The sequence below is a fragment of the Lethenteron reissneri genome, chromosome 54 (assembly GCF_015708825.2).
Source record: "Lethenteron reissneri isolate LAM-NWPU_2019-01 chromosome 54, ASM1570882v1, whole genome shotgun sequence".
Classification (NCBI taxonomy): Eukaryota; Metazoa; Chordata; class Hyperoartia; order Petromyzontiformes; family Petromyzontidae; genus Lethenteron; species Lethenteron reissneri.
In genome coordinates, this window is record NC_083832.1 from 2,321,209 (window position 1) to 2,334,380 (window position 13,172).

The following is a 13,172-nucleotide window of genomic DNA, read 5'->3' on the forward strand; positions in this document are numbered from 1 at the left end:
ACGACAAACACATCGTGAACACGTGACGACAAACACTCGAGAACACGTGACTACAAACACTCGAGAATACGTGACGACAAACACTCGAGAACACGTGACGACAAACACTCGTGAACACTTGACGACAACACTCGAGAACACGTGACGACAAACACTCGAGATCACGTGACGACAAACACTCATGATCACGTGACGACAAACACTCGTGAACACGTGATGACAAACACTCGAGAACACGTGACGAACAAACACTCCAGAACACGTGACGACAAACATCGTGAACACGTGACGACAAACACTCGTGATCACGTGACGACACACACTCGAACACGTACGACAAAACACTCGAGAACACGTGACGACAAACACTCGAGATCACGTGACGACAAACACTCGAGAACACGTGATGCCAAACACTCGTGAACACGTGACGACAAACACTCGATCACGTGACGACAAACACTCGAGAACACGTGACGACAAACACTCGAGAACACGTGACGACAAACACTCGAGATCACGTGACGACAAACACTCGAGAACACGTGACGACAAACACTCGAACACGTGACGACAAACACTCCTGAACACGTGATGACAAACACTCGTAAACACGTGACGACAAACACTCGAGATCATGTGAAGACAAACACTCGAACACGTGACGACAAACACTCGTGAACACGTGACGACAAACACTCGTGAACACGTGACGACAAACACTCGAGAACACGTGACTACAAACACTCGAGAACACGTGACGACAAACACTCGAGAACACGTGACGACAAACACTCGTAAACACGTGACGACAAACACTCGAGATCATGTGAAGACAAACACTCAAACACGTGACGACAAACACTCGAGATCACGTGACGACAAACACTCGAGAACACGTGACGACAAACACTCGAACACGTGACGACAAACACTCGAGAACACGTGACGACAAACACTCGAACACGTGACGACAAACACTCGTGAACACGTGATGACAAACACTCGTAAACACGTGATGACAAACACTCGAGATCATGTGAAGACAAACACTCGAACACGTGACGACAAACACTCGTGAACACGTGACGACAAACACTCGTGAACACGTGACGACAAACACTCGAGAACACGTGACGACAAACACTCGAGAACACGTGACGACAAACACTCAAGAACACGTGACGACAAACACTCGTAAACACGTGACGACAAACACTCGAGATCATGTGAAGACAAACACTCAAACACGTGATGACAAACACTCGAGATCACGTGACGACAAACACTCGAACACGTGACGACAAACACTCATGAACACGTGACGACAATCACTCGAGAACACGTTGCGACGAACATTCGAGAACACGTGACGACAAACACTGGTGAACACGTGACGACAAACACTCGAGAACACGTGACGACAAACACTCGAGATCACGTGACGACAAACACTCATGATCACGTGACGACAAACACTCGTGAACACGTGACGACAAACACTCGAGAACACGTGACGACAAACACTCCAGAACACGTGACGACAAACACTCGTGAACACGTGACGACAAACACTCGTGATCACGTGACGACACACACTCGAACACGTAACGACAAACACTCGAGAACACGTGACGACAAACACTCGAGATCACGTGACGACAAACACTCGAGAACACGAGATGCCAAACACTCGTGAACACGTGACGACAAACACTCGATCACGTGACGACAAACACTCGAGAACACGTGACGACAAACACTCGAGAACACGTGACGACAAACACTCGAGATCAAGTGAGGACAAACACTCGAGAACACGTGACGACAAACACTCGAACACGTGACGACAAACACTCGTGAACACGTGATGACAAACACTCGAGATCACGTGACGACAAACACTCGTGAACACGTGACGACAAACACTCGAGAACACGTGACTACAAACACTCGAGAACACGTGACGACAAACACTCGAGAACACGTGACGACAAACACTCCAGAACACGTGACGACAAACACTCGTGAACACGTGACGACAAACACTCGTGATCACGTGACGACACACACTCGAACACGTAACGACAAACACTCGAGAACACGTGACGATAAACACTCGAGATCACGTGACGACAAACACTCGAGAACACGTGACGCCAAACACTCGTGAACACGTGACGACAAACACTCGATCACGTGACGACAAACACTCGAGAACACGTGACGACAAACACTCGAGAACACGTGACGACAAACACTCGAGATCACGTGACGACAAACACTCATGATCACGTGACGACAAACACTCGTGAACACGTGACGACAAACACTCGAGAACACGTGACGACAAACACTCCAGAACACGTGACGACAAACACTCGTGAACACGTGACGACAAACACTCGTGATCACGTGACGACACACACTCGAACACGTAACGACAAACACTCGAGAACACGTGACGACAAACACTCGAGATCACGTGACGACAAACACTCGAGAACACGTGACGCCAAACACTCGTGAACACGTGACGACAAACACTCGAGAACACGTGACGACAAACACTCGAGATCACGTGACGACAAACACTCGAGAACACGTGACGACAAACACTCGAACACGTGACGACAAACACTCGTGAACACGTGATGACAAACACTCGAGATCACGTGACGACAAACACTCGTGAACACGTGACGACAAACACTCGAGAACACGTGACTACAAACACTCGAGAATACGTGACGACAAACACTCGAGAACACGTGACGACAAACACTCGTGAACACGTGACGACAAACACTCGAGAACACGTGACGACAAACACTCGAGATCACGTGACGACAAACACTCATGATCACGTGACGACAAACACTCGTGAACACGTGATGACAAACACTCGAGAACACGTGACGACAAACACTCCAGAACACGTGACGACAAACACTCGTGAACACGTGACGACAAACACTCGTGATCACGTGACGACACACACTCGAACACGTAACGACAAACACTCGAGAACACGTGACGACAAACACTCGAGATCACGTGACGACAAACACTCGAGAACACGTGATGCCAAACACTCGTGAACACGTGACGACAAACACTCGATCACGTGACGACAAACACTCGAGAACACGTGACGACAAACACTCGAGAACACGTGACGACAAACACTCGAGATCACGTGACGACAAACACTCGAGAACACGTGACGACAAACACTCGAACACGTGACGACAAACACTCCTGAACACGTGATGACAAACACTCGTAAACACGTGACGACAAACACTCGAGATCATGTGAAGACAAACACTCGAACACGTGACGACAAACACTCGTGAACACGTGACGACAAACACTCGTGAACACGTGACGACAAACACTCGAGAACACGTGACTACAAACACTCGAGAACACGTGACGACAAACACTCGAGAACACGTGACGACAAACACTCGTAAACACGTGACGACAAACACTCGAGATCATGTGAAGACAAACACTCAAACACGTGACGACAACCACTCGAGATCACGTGACGACAAACACTCGAGAACACGTGACGACAAACACTCGAACACGTGACGACAAACACTCGAGAACACGTGACGACAAACACTCGAACACGTGACGACAAACACTCGTGAACACGTGATGACAAACACTCGTAAACACGTGATGACAAACACTCGAGATCATGTGAAGACAAACACTCGAACACGTGACGACAAACACTCGTGAACACGTGACGACAAACACTCGTGAACACGTGACGACAAACACTCGAGAACACGTGACTACAAACACTCGAGAACACGTGACGACAAACACTCCAGAACACGTGACGACAAACACTCGTGAACACGTGACGACAAACACTCGTGATCACGTGACGACACACACTCGAACACGTAACGACAAACACTCGAGAACACGTGACGACAAACACTCGAGATCACGTGACGACAAACACTCGAGAACACGTGATGCCAAACACTCGTGAACACGTGACGACAAACACTCGATCACGTGACGACAAACACTCGAGAACACGTGACGACAAACACTCGAGAACACGTGACGACAAACACTCGAGATCACGTGACGACAAACACTCGAGAACACGTGACGACAAACACTCGAACACGTGACGACAAACACTCCTGAACACGTGATGACAAACACTCGTAAACACGTGACGACAAACACTCGAGATCATGTGAAGACAAACACTCGAACACGTGACGACAAACACTCGTGAACACGTGACGACAAACACTCGTGAACACGTGACGACAAACACTCGAGAACACGTGACTACAAACACTCGAGAACACGTGACGACAAACACTCGAGAACACGTGACGACAAACACTCGTAAACACGTGACGACAAACACTCGAGATCATGTGAAGACAAACACTCAAACACGTGACGACAACCACTCGAGATCACGTGACGACAAACACTCGAGAACACGTGACGACAAACACTCGAACACGTGACGACAAACACTCGAGAACACGTGACGACAAACACTCGAACACGTGACGACAAACACTCGTGAACACGTGATGACAAACACTCGTAAACACGTGATGACAAACACTCGAGATCATGTGAAGACAAACACTCGAACACGTGACGACAAACACTCGTGAACACGTGACGACAAACACTCGTGAACACGTGACGACAAACACTCGAGAACACGTGACTACAAACACTCGAGAACACGTGACGACAAACACTCAAGAACACGTGACGACAAACACTCGTAAACACGTGACGACAAACACTCGAGATCATGTGAAGACAAACACTCAAACACGTGATGACAAACACTCGAGATCACGTGACGACAAACACTCGAGAACACGTGACGACAAACACTCGAACACGTGATGACAAACACTCGAGAACACGTGACGACAAACACTCGAGAACACGTGACGACAAACACTCGTGAACACGTGACGACAAACACTCGTGAACACGTGACGACAAACACTCGAGAACACGTGACGACAAACACTCGAGATCACGTGACGACAAACACTCGAGAACACGTGACGACAAACACTCGTGAACACGTGACGACAAACACTCGTGAACACGTGACGACAAACACTCGTGAACACGTGACGACAAACACTCGAGAACACGTGACGACAAACACTCGAGATCACGTGACGACAAACACTCGTGATCACGTGACGACAAACACTCGTGAACACGTGACGACAAACACTCGAACACGTGACGACAAAGACTCGAGATCACGTGACGACAAACACTCGAGAACACGTGACGACAAACACTCGAGAACACGTGACGACAAACACTCGAACACGTGACGACAAAGACTCGAGATCACGTGACGACAAACACTCGAGAACACGTGACGACAAACACTCGATCACGTGACGACAAACACTCGAACACGTGACGACAAACACTCGAGATCACGTGACGACAAACACTCGAGATCACGTGACGACAAACACTCGAGATCACGTGACGAAAAACACTCAAGATCACGTGATGACAAACACTCGAACACGTGACGACAAACACTCGAGAACACGTGACGACAAACACTCGAGAACACGTGACGACAAACACTCGAGAACACGTGACGACAAACACTCGAGATCACGTGACGACAAACACTCATGATCACGTGACGACAAACACTCGTGAACACGTGACGACAAACACTCGAGAACACGTGACGACAAACACTCCAGAACACGTGACGACAAACACTCGTGAACACGTGACGACAAACACTCGTGATCACGTGACGACACACACTCGAACACGTAACGACAAACACTCGAGAACACGTGACGACAAACACTCGAGATCACGTGACGACAAACACTCGAGAACACGTGACGCCAAACACTCGTGAACACGTGACGACAAACACTCGATCACGTGACGACAAACACTCGAGAACACGTGACGACAAACACTCGAGAACACGTGACGACAAACACTCGAGATCACGTGACGACAAACACTCGAGAACACGTGACGACAAACACTCGAACACGTGACGACAAACACTCGTGAACACGTGACGACAAACACTCGAGAACACGTGACGACAAACACTCGAGAACACGTGACGACAAACACTCGAGAACACGTGACGACAAACACTCGTGAACACGTGACGACAAACACTCGAGATCATGTGAAGACAAACACTCAAACACGTGACGACAAACACTCGAGATCACGTGACGACAAACACTCGAGAACACGTGACGACAAACACTCGAGAACACGTGACGACAAACACTCGAACACGTGACGACAAACACTCGAGAACACGTGACGACAAACACTCGAGAACACGTGACGACAAACACTCGTGAACACGTGACGACAAACACTCGTGAACACGTGACGACAAACACTCGAGAACACATGACGACAAACACTCGAGATCACGTGACGACAAACACTCGAGAACACGTGACGACAAACACTCGTGAACACGTGACGACAAACACTCGTGAACACGTGACGACAAACACTCGTGAACACGTGACGACAAACACTCGAGAACACGTGACGACAAACACTCGAGATCACGTGACGACAAACACTCGTGATCACCTGACGACAAACACTCGTGAACACGTGACGACAAACACTCGAACACGTGATGACAAAGACTCGAGATCACGTGACGACAAACACTCGAGAACACGTGACGACAAACACTCGAGAACACGTGACGACAAACACTCGAACACGTGACGACAAAGACTCGAGATCACGTGACGACAAACACTCGAGAACACGTGACGACAAACACTCGATCACGTGACGACAAACACTCGAACACGTGACGACAAACACTCAAGATCACGTGACGACAAACACTCGAGATCACGTGACGACAAACACTCGAGATCACGTGACGAAAAACACTCAAGATCACGTGATGACAAACACTCGAACACGTGACGACAAACACTCGTGAACACGTGACGACAAACACTCGAGATCACGTGACGACAAACACTCGAGATCACGTGACGACAAACACTCGAGATCACGTGACGACAAACACTCAAGATCACGTGACGACAAACACTCGAACACGTGACGACAAACACTCGTGAACACGTGACGACAATCACTCGAGAACACGTTGCGACGAACACTCGAGAACACGTGACGACAAACACTCGTGAACACGTGACGACAAACACTCGAGAACACGTGACGACAAACACTCGAGATCACGTGACGACAAACACTCGAGAACACGTGACGACAAACACTCGAGAACATGTGACGACAAACACTCCAGAACACGTGACGACAAACACTCGTGAACATGTGACGACAAACACTCGTGATCACGTGATGACACACACTCGAACACGTAACGACAAACACTCGAGAACACGTGACGACAAACACTCGAGATCACGTGACGACAAACACTCGAGAACACGTGACGCCAAACACTCGTGAACAAGTGACGACAAACACTCGAGATCACGTGACGACAAACACTCGAGAACACGTGACGACAAACACTCGAATACGTGACGACAAACACTCGTGAACACATGATGACAAACACTCGTGATCATGTGACGACACACACTCGAACACGTAACGACAAACACTCGAGAACACGTGACGACAAACACTCGAGATCACGTGACGACAAACACTCGAGAACACGTGATGCCAAACACTCGTGAACACGTGACGACAAACACTCATGATCACGTGACGACAAACACTCGTGAACACGTGACGACAAACACTCGAGAACACGTGACGACAAACACTCCAGAACACGTGACGACAAACACTCGTGAACACGTGACGACAAACACTCGTGATCATGTGACGACACACACTCGAACACGTAACGACAAACACTCGAGAACACGTGACGACAAACACTCGAGATCACGTGACGACAAACACTCGAGAACACGTGATGCCAAACACTCGTGAACACGTGACGACAAACACTCGATCACGTGATGACAAACACTCGAGAACACGTGACGACAAACACTCGAGAACACGTGACGACAAACACTCGAGATCACGTGACGACAAACACTCGAGAACACGTGACGACAAACACTCGAACACGTGTCAACAAACACTCGTGAACACATGATGACAAACACTCGAGATCACGTGACGACAAACACTCGTGAACACGTGACGACAAACACTCGAGAACACGTGACGACAAACACTCGAGAACACGTGACGACAAACACTCGAGAACACGTGACGACAAACACTCGTGAACACGTGACGACAAACACTCGAGATCATGTGAAGACAAACACTCAAACACGTGACGACAAACACTCGAGATCACGTGACGACAAACACTCGAGAACACGTGACGACAAACACTCGAGAACACGTGACGACAAACACTCGAGAACACGTGACGACAAACACTCGAGAACACGTGACGACAAACACTCGAGAACACGTGACGACAAACACTCGAGAACACGTGACGACAAACACTCGAGAACACGTGACGACAAACACTCGAACACGTGACGACAAACACTCGAGATCACGTGACGACAAACACTCGAGATCACGTGACGACAAACACTCAAGATCACGTGACGACAAACACTCGAACACGTGACGACAAACACTCGTGAACATGTGACGACAAACACTCGAGATCACGTGACGACAAACACTCGTGATCACGTGATGACAAACACTCGAGATCGCGTGACGACTAACACTCGTGAACACGTGACGACAAACACTTGAGAACACGTGACGACAAACACTCGTGAACACGTGACGACAAACACTCGAGAACACGTGACGACAAACACTCGAGAACACGTGACGACAAACACTCGTGAACACGTGACGACAAACACTCATGAACACGTGACGACAAACACTCGAGAACACGTGACGACAAACACTCGAGATCACGTGACGATAAACACTCATGAACACGTGACGACAAACACTCGAGATCACGTGACGACAAACACTCGAGAACACGTGACGACAAACACTCGAGAACACGTGACGACAAACACTCGAGAACACGTGACGACAAACACTCGAGAACACGTGACGACAAACACTCGAGAACACGTGACAACAAACACTCGTGAACACGTGACGACAAACACTCGTGAACACGTGACGACAAACACTCGAGAACACGTGACGACAAACACTCGAACACAAGACGACAAACACTCGTGAACATGTGACGACAAACACTCGAGATCACGTGACGACAAACACTCGTGATCACGTGACGACAAACACTCGAGATCGCGTGACGACTAACACTCGTGAACACGTGACGACAAACACTTGAGAACACGTGACGACAAACACTCGTGAACACGTGACGACAAACACTCGAGAACACGTGACGACAAACACTCGAGAACACGTGACGACAAACACTCGAGATCACGTGACGACAAACACTCGTGAACACGTGATGACAAACACTTGAGAACACGTGACGACAAACACTCGAGAACACGTGACGACAAACACTCGAGAACACGTGACGACAAACACTCGTGAACATGTGATGACAAACACTCGAGAACACGTGATGACAAACACTCGAGAACACGTGACGACAAACACTCGTGAACACGTGATGACAAACACTCGAGATCACGTGACGACAAACACTCGAGATCACGTGACGACAAACACTCGAGATCACGTGACGACAAACACTCGTGAACACGTGACGACAAACACTCGAGAACACGTGACGACAAACACTCATGAACATGTGACGACAAACACTCGAGAACACGTGACGACAAACACTCGAGATCACGTGACGATAAACACTCATGAACACGTGACGACAAACACTCGAGAACACGTGACGACAAACACTCGAGATCACGTGACGACAAACACTCGAGAACACGTGACGACAAACACTCGTGAACACGTGATGACAAACACTCGAGAACACGTGATGACAAACACTCGAGAACACGTGACGACAAACACTCGTGAACACGTGACGACAAACACTCGAGATCACGTGACGACAAACACTCGAGATCACGTGACGACAAACACTCGAGATCATGTGACGACAAACACTCGTGAACACGTGACGACAAACACTCGAGAACACGTGACGACAAACACTCGAGAACACGTGATGACAAACACTCGTGAACACGTGACGACAAACACTCGAGAACACGTGACGACAAACACTCGAGATCACGTGACGATAAACACTCATGAACACGTGACGACAAACACTCGAGATCACGTGACGACGAACACTCGAGATCACGTGACGACAAACACTCGAGAACACGTGACGACAAACACTCGTGAACACGTGACGACAAACACTCGTGAACACGTGACGACAAACACTCGTGAACACGTGACGACAAACACTCGAGAACACGTGACGACAAACACTCATGAACACGTGACGACAAACACTCGAGATCACGTGACGACAAACACTCGAGATCACGTGACGACAAACACTCGAGATCACGTGACGACAAACACTCGAGAACACGTGACGACAAACACTCGAGATCACGTGACGACAAACACTCGAGAACACGTGACGACAAACACTCATGAACACGTGACGACAAACACTCGAGAACACGTTGTTGTATACTAACCTTCTTTCAAAATTGAGATTAATAATATTTGATGATTTTTTTATATATTATCTTTTTACTTGTTTTTTTAATGAATGAAACACACCAAAAGCGCAGCAAACTGCAAAACACCAGGTGTTGTTAAGTAATGAACCGGAGGAGGGCTAGGATGGCAGAATTTGCAACCTTGCTTCAAGGAAAGATAAGGCCTGATGAACGGGCACATGTCACCCGTGCAGGCGGCAGAGACAGTGGGAGTGTCAGCCAGACATAGTTAAGGCAAAAAGCCCAACCATCCTGCATGGTTTTAAAGTAACGTCAAAATTCGAAATTCAACAACAGAGTAGGCTAAATTATCGATCCTCGCGCTCGCTCAAATTGGAGACCAGGCTGCGAGCTACATCAATGAACCATTGCCCATTTGCTGATCCAATACTGAATGTTAATATTACTGAAGTCAAAACGAATTCTATGACCTCAGCACATGGGCAAATAATAGGGCAGTGTCGACTCAAAGGCAATGGAAGAAACAGAGGCGCCTTTGTCTAAATCACAACCACAGAAAGCCAGGAATCATCACTGATTGTGTGTTCAGGGATTCCGAGCTAGTTAGAACACGTGCACAGGGGGGGAGCTGATGTAAACAACCCTGCACGTCTGAACGTGAGGGGGCCTTTGACCTGAAAGTAAGAATAACACTCCCAGAGCAGAAGGTTGGATGACCACAGTGAGACGAGAATAAGAGTGGTGTATATCTCTCAAGGAGGCAGACCCAGCTGAACAACAAGGCTGCGGGGGTCACCAGAAGTTCGCATTCGCCTAGTTAAGACAAAAAGCTCAATTATTCTGTATTGCTATTAAAGTAACGTTAAAGTCGGAATTTAACAACAGGGTAGGCTAAAGTTATCGATATTCACACCCACTCCAATTAAACCAGGCCACAAGTTACGCCTACTGAACCATCACCATTATTAAGTCAATATGAAATGTTATTTCCATACTTCAATACTTTCTATACAATTCGACCCGAAGCATATGACAATCAGAACCTTCCTAAGTCAAAATTGAATCGCACCCAGACAGGAGCGAATAGTCAATATAAGGTTGAAGAGGGAAGGAAATCAAGAGCACGGCGAACTGCAAACGTAAGCAAAAAGCCGGGAACAACACCAGCCCAGCAACAGCGAGTGGGGCTTCGACAGGCCATAAAGTAGAATAATAACTCCCGGGGTCAGGGGACACAAGAAGAAGCAGGCAGACAAAAACCAGAACTGACTCCAAGGTTCAACCGCCCTCACCTACTCAGGAGTGACGGAAATTAATGAGGCCTTGAATTAACGGCAGGCAACAACAACGGCGAGCAGAGATAGGGTGGGGCAAAGACTGCGGGCTATGAATGCAACTTCGTGTCAGTAAAGCCCTGACAAACAAGTTAAGTTAAAGACATCACAATACATAATATCGCACATAACATCAATGTTAACGCTATTCACCGTAAACTATATTCCGCTTATATAACCATCCAGGCACCAAGGAATACGAATTCCTAGGATCAAGAAACTTACCCCTTAACCTAAGATATCGGAAATAAATTAATAGTAATAAGTATATGCATGAAAAGACAAAGTAAAACTTATGGAAAAGCCAGGATAACGGGATGAATCACCACCAGGTCGAATATAATACATAATAAAAAAAAACGATGTTAAACCCAGGGTCGGAGAGAAAGGGAGATCCCGGCCGTCTTTGTATCCCCGCAGCGCGGGATAGGAGTGTGTATACGCTCGGGGAAACACCTACACTTGGGTCAGGCACCACGATGGGAAACGACAGACCTTAGGTTACATACAGAATCATAACTGTGAAATAGTAAGGGACAAATGTTAACTTAAAACTTTTAACCATTTCTTTGTGCGCCGGGTCGGAGAGAGTGTTGCCCCTCCCTCCAGGTTGTGCAACACGAACAAAGACGCCTATGAGACGATTTGTAACGTCTGTGTTTTGGGTCATGAAGAAGGCCAGACAAGAGATAATATTGCACCCAGACAGAGAGACGACTTCGAGGCAATTTGTAACATCTGATTGTTTGCTCGTGGGTTTTATGGAGGGAGTGTGACAACGAATATACCGTCAGTGATGCACACAAGGACACACGGACATACGGACAGACACATGGACACACCTGCCTACGGACAGATCCTGACACAGCAAAAATCGGAAGAAGCCCCGCCTTGTGGGCGGGATCCAGGGGGAATTTTCGGCATAAGTAAAGGATCCTGAGCATTGGAAACCAGTGCGACGGGAGGGTCCACTCAGAAGCTCGACCGGGAGGGTCGACTCAGGAACGAGTGTGACGAGAGGGTCCACTCAGGAGCGCGACCGGGAGAGTCGGCTCAGCAGGAGTGCGACCAGCGGGTCCACTCAGGAGTGCGACCAGAGAGTCGACTCAGGAGCGAGGGCGACCAGCGGGTCGACCCA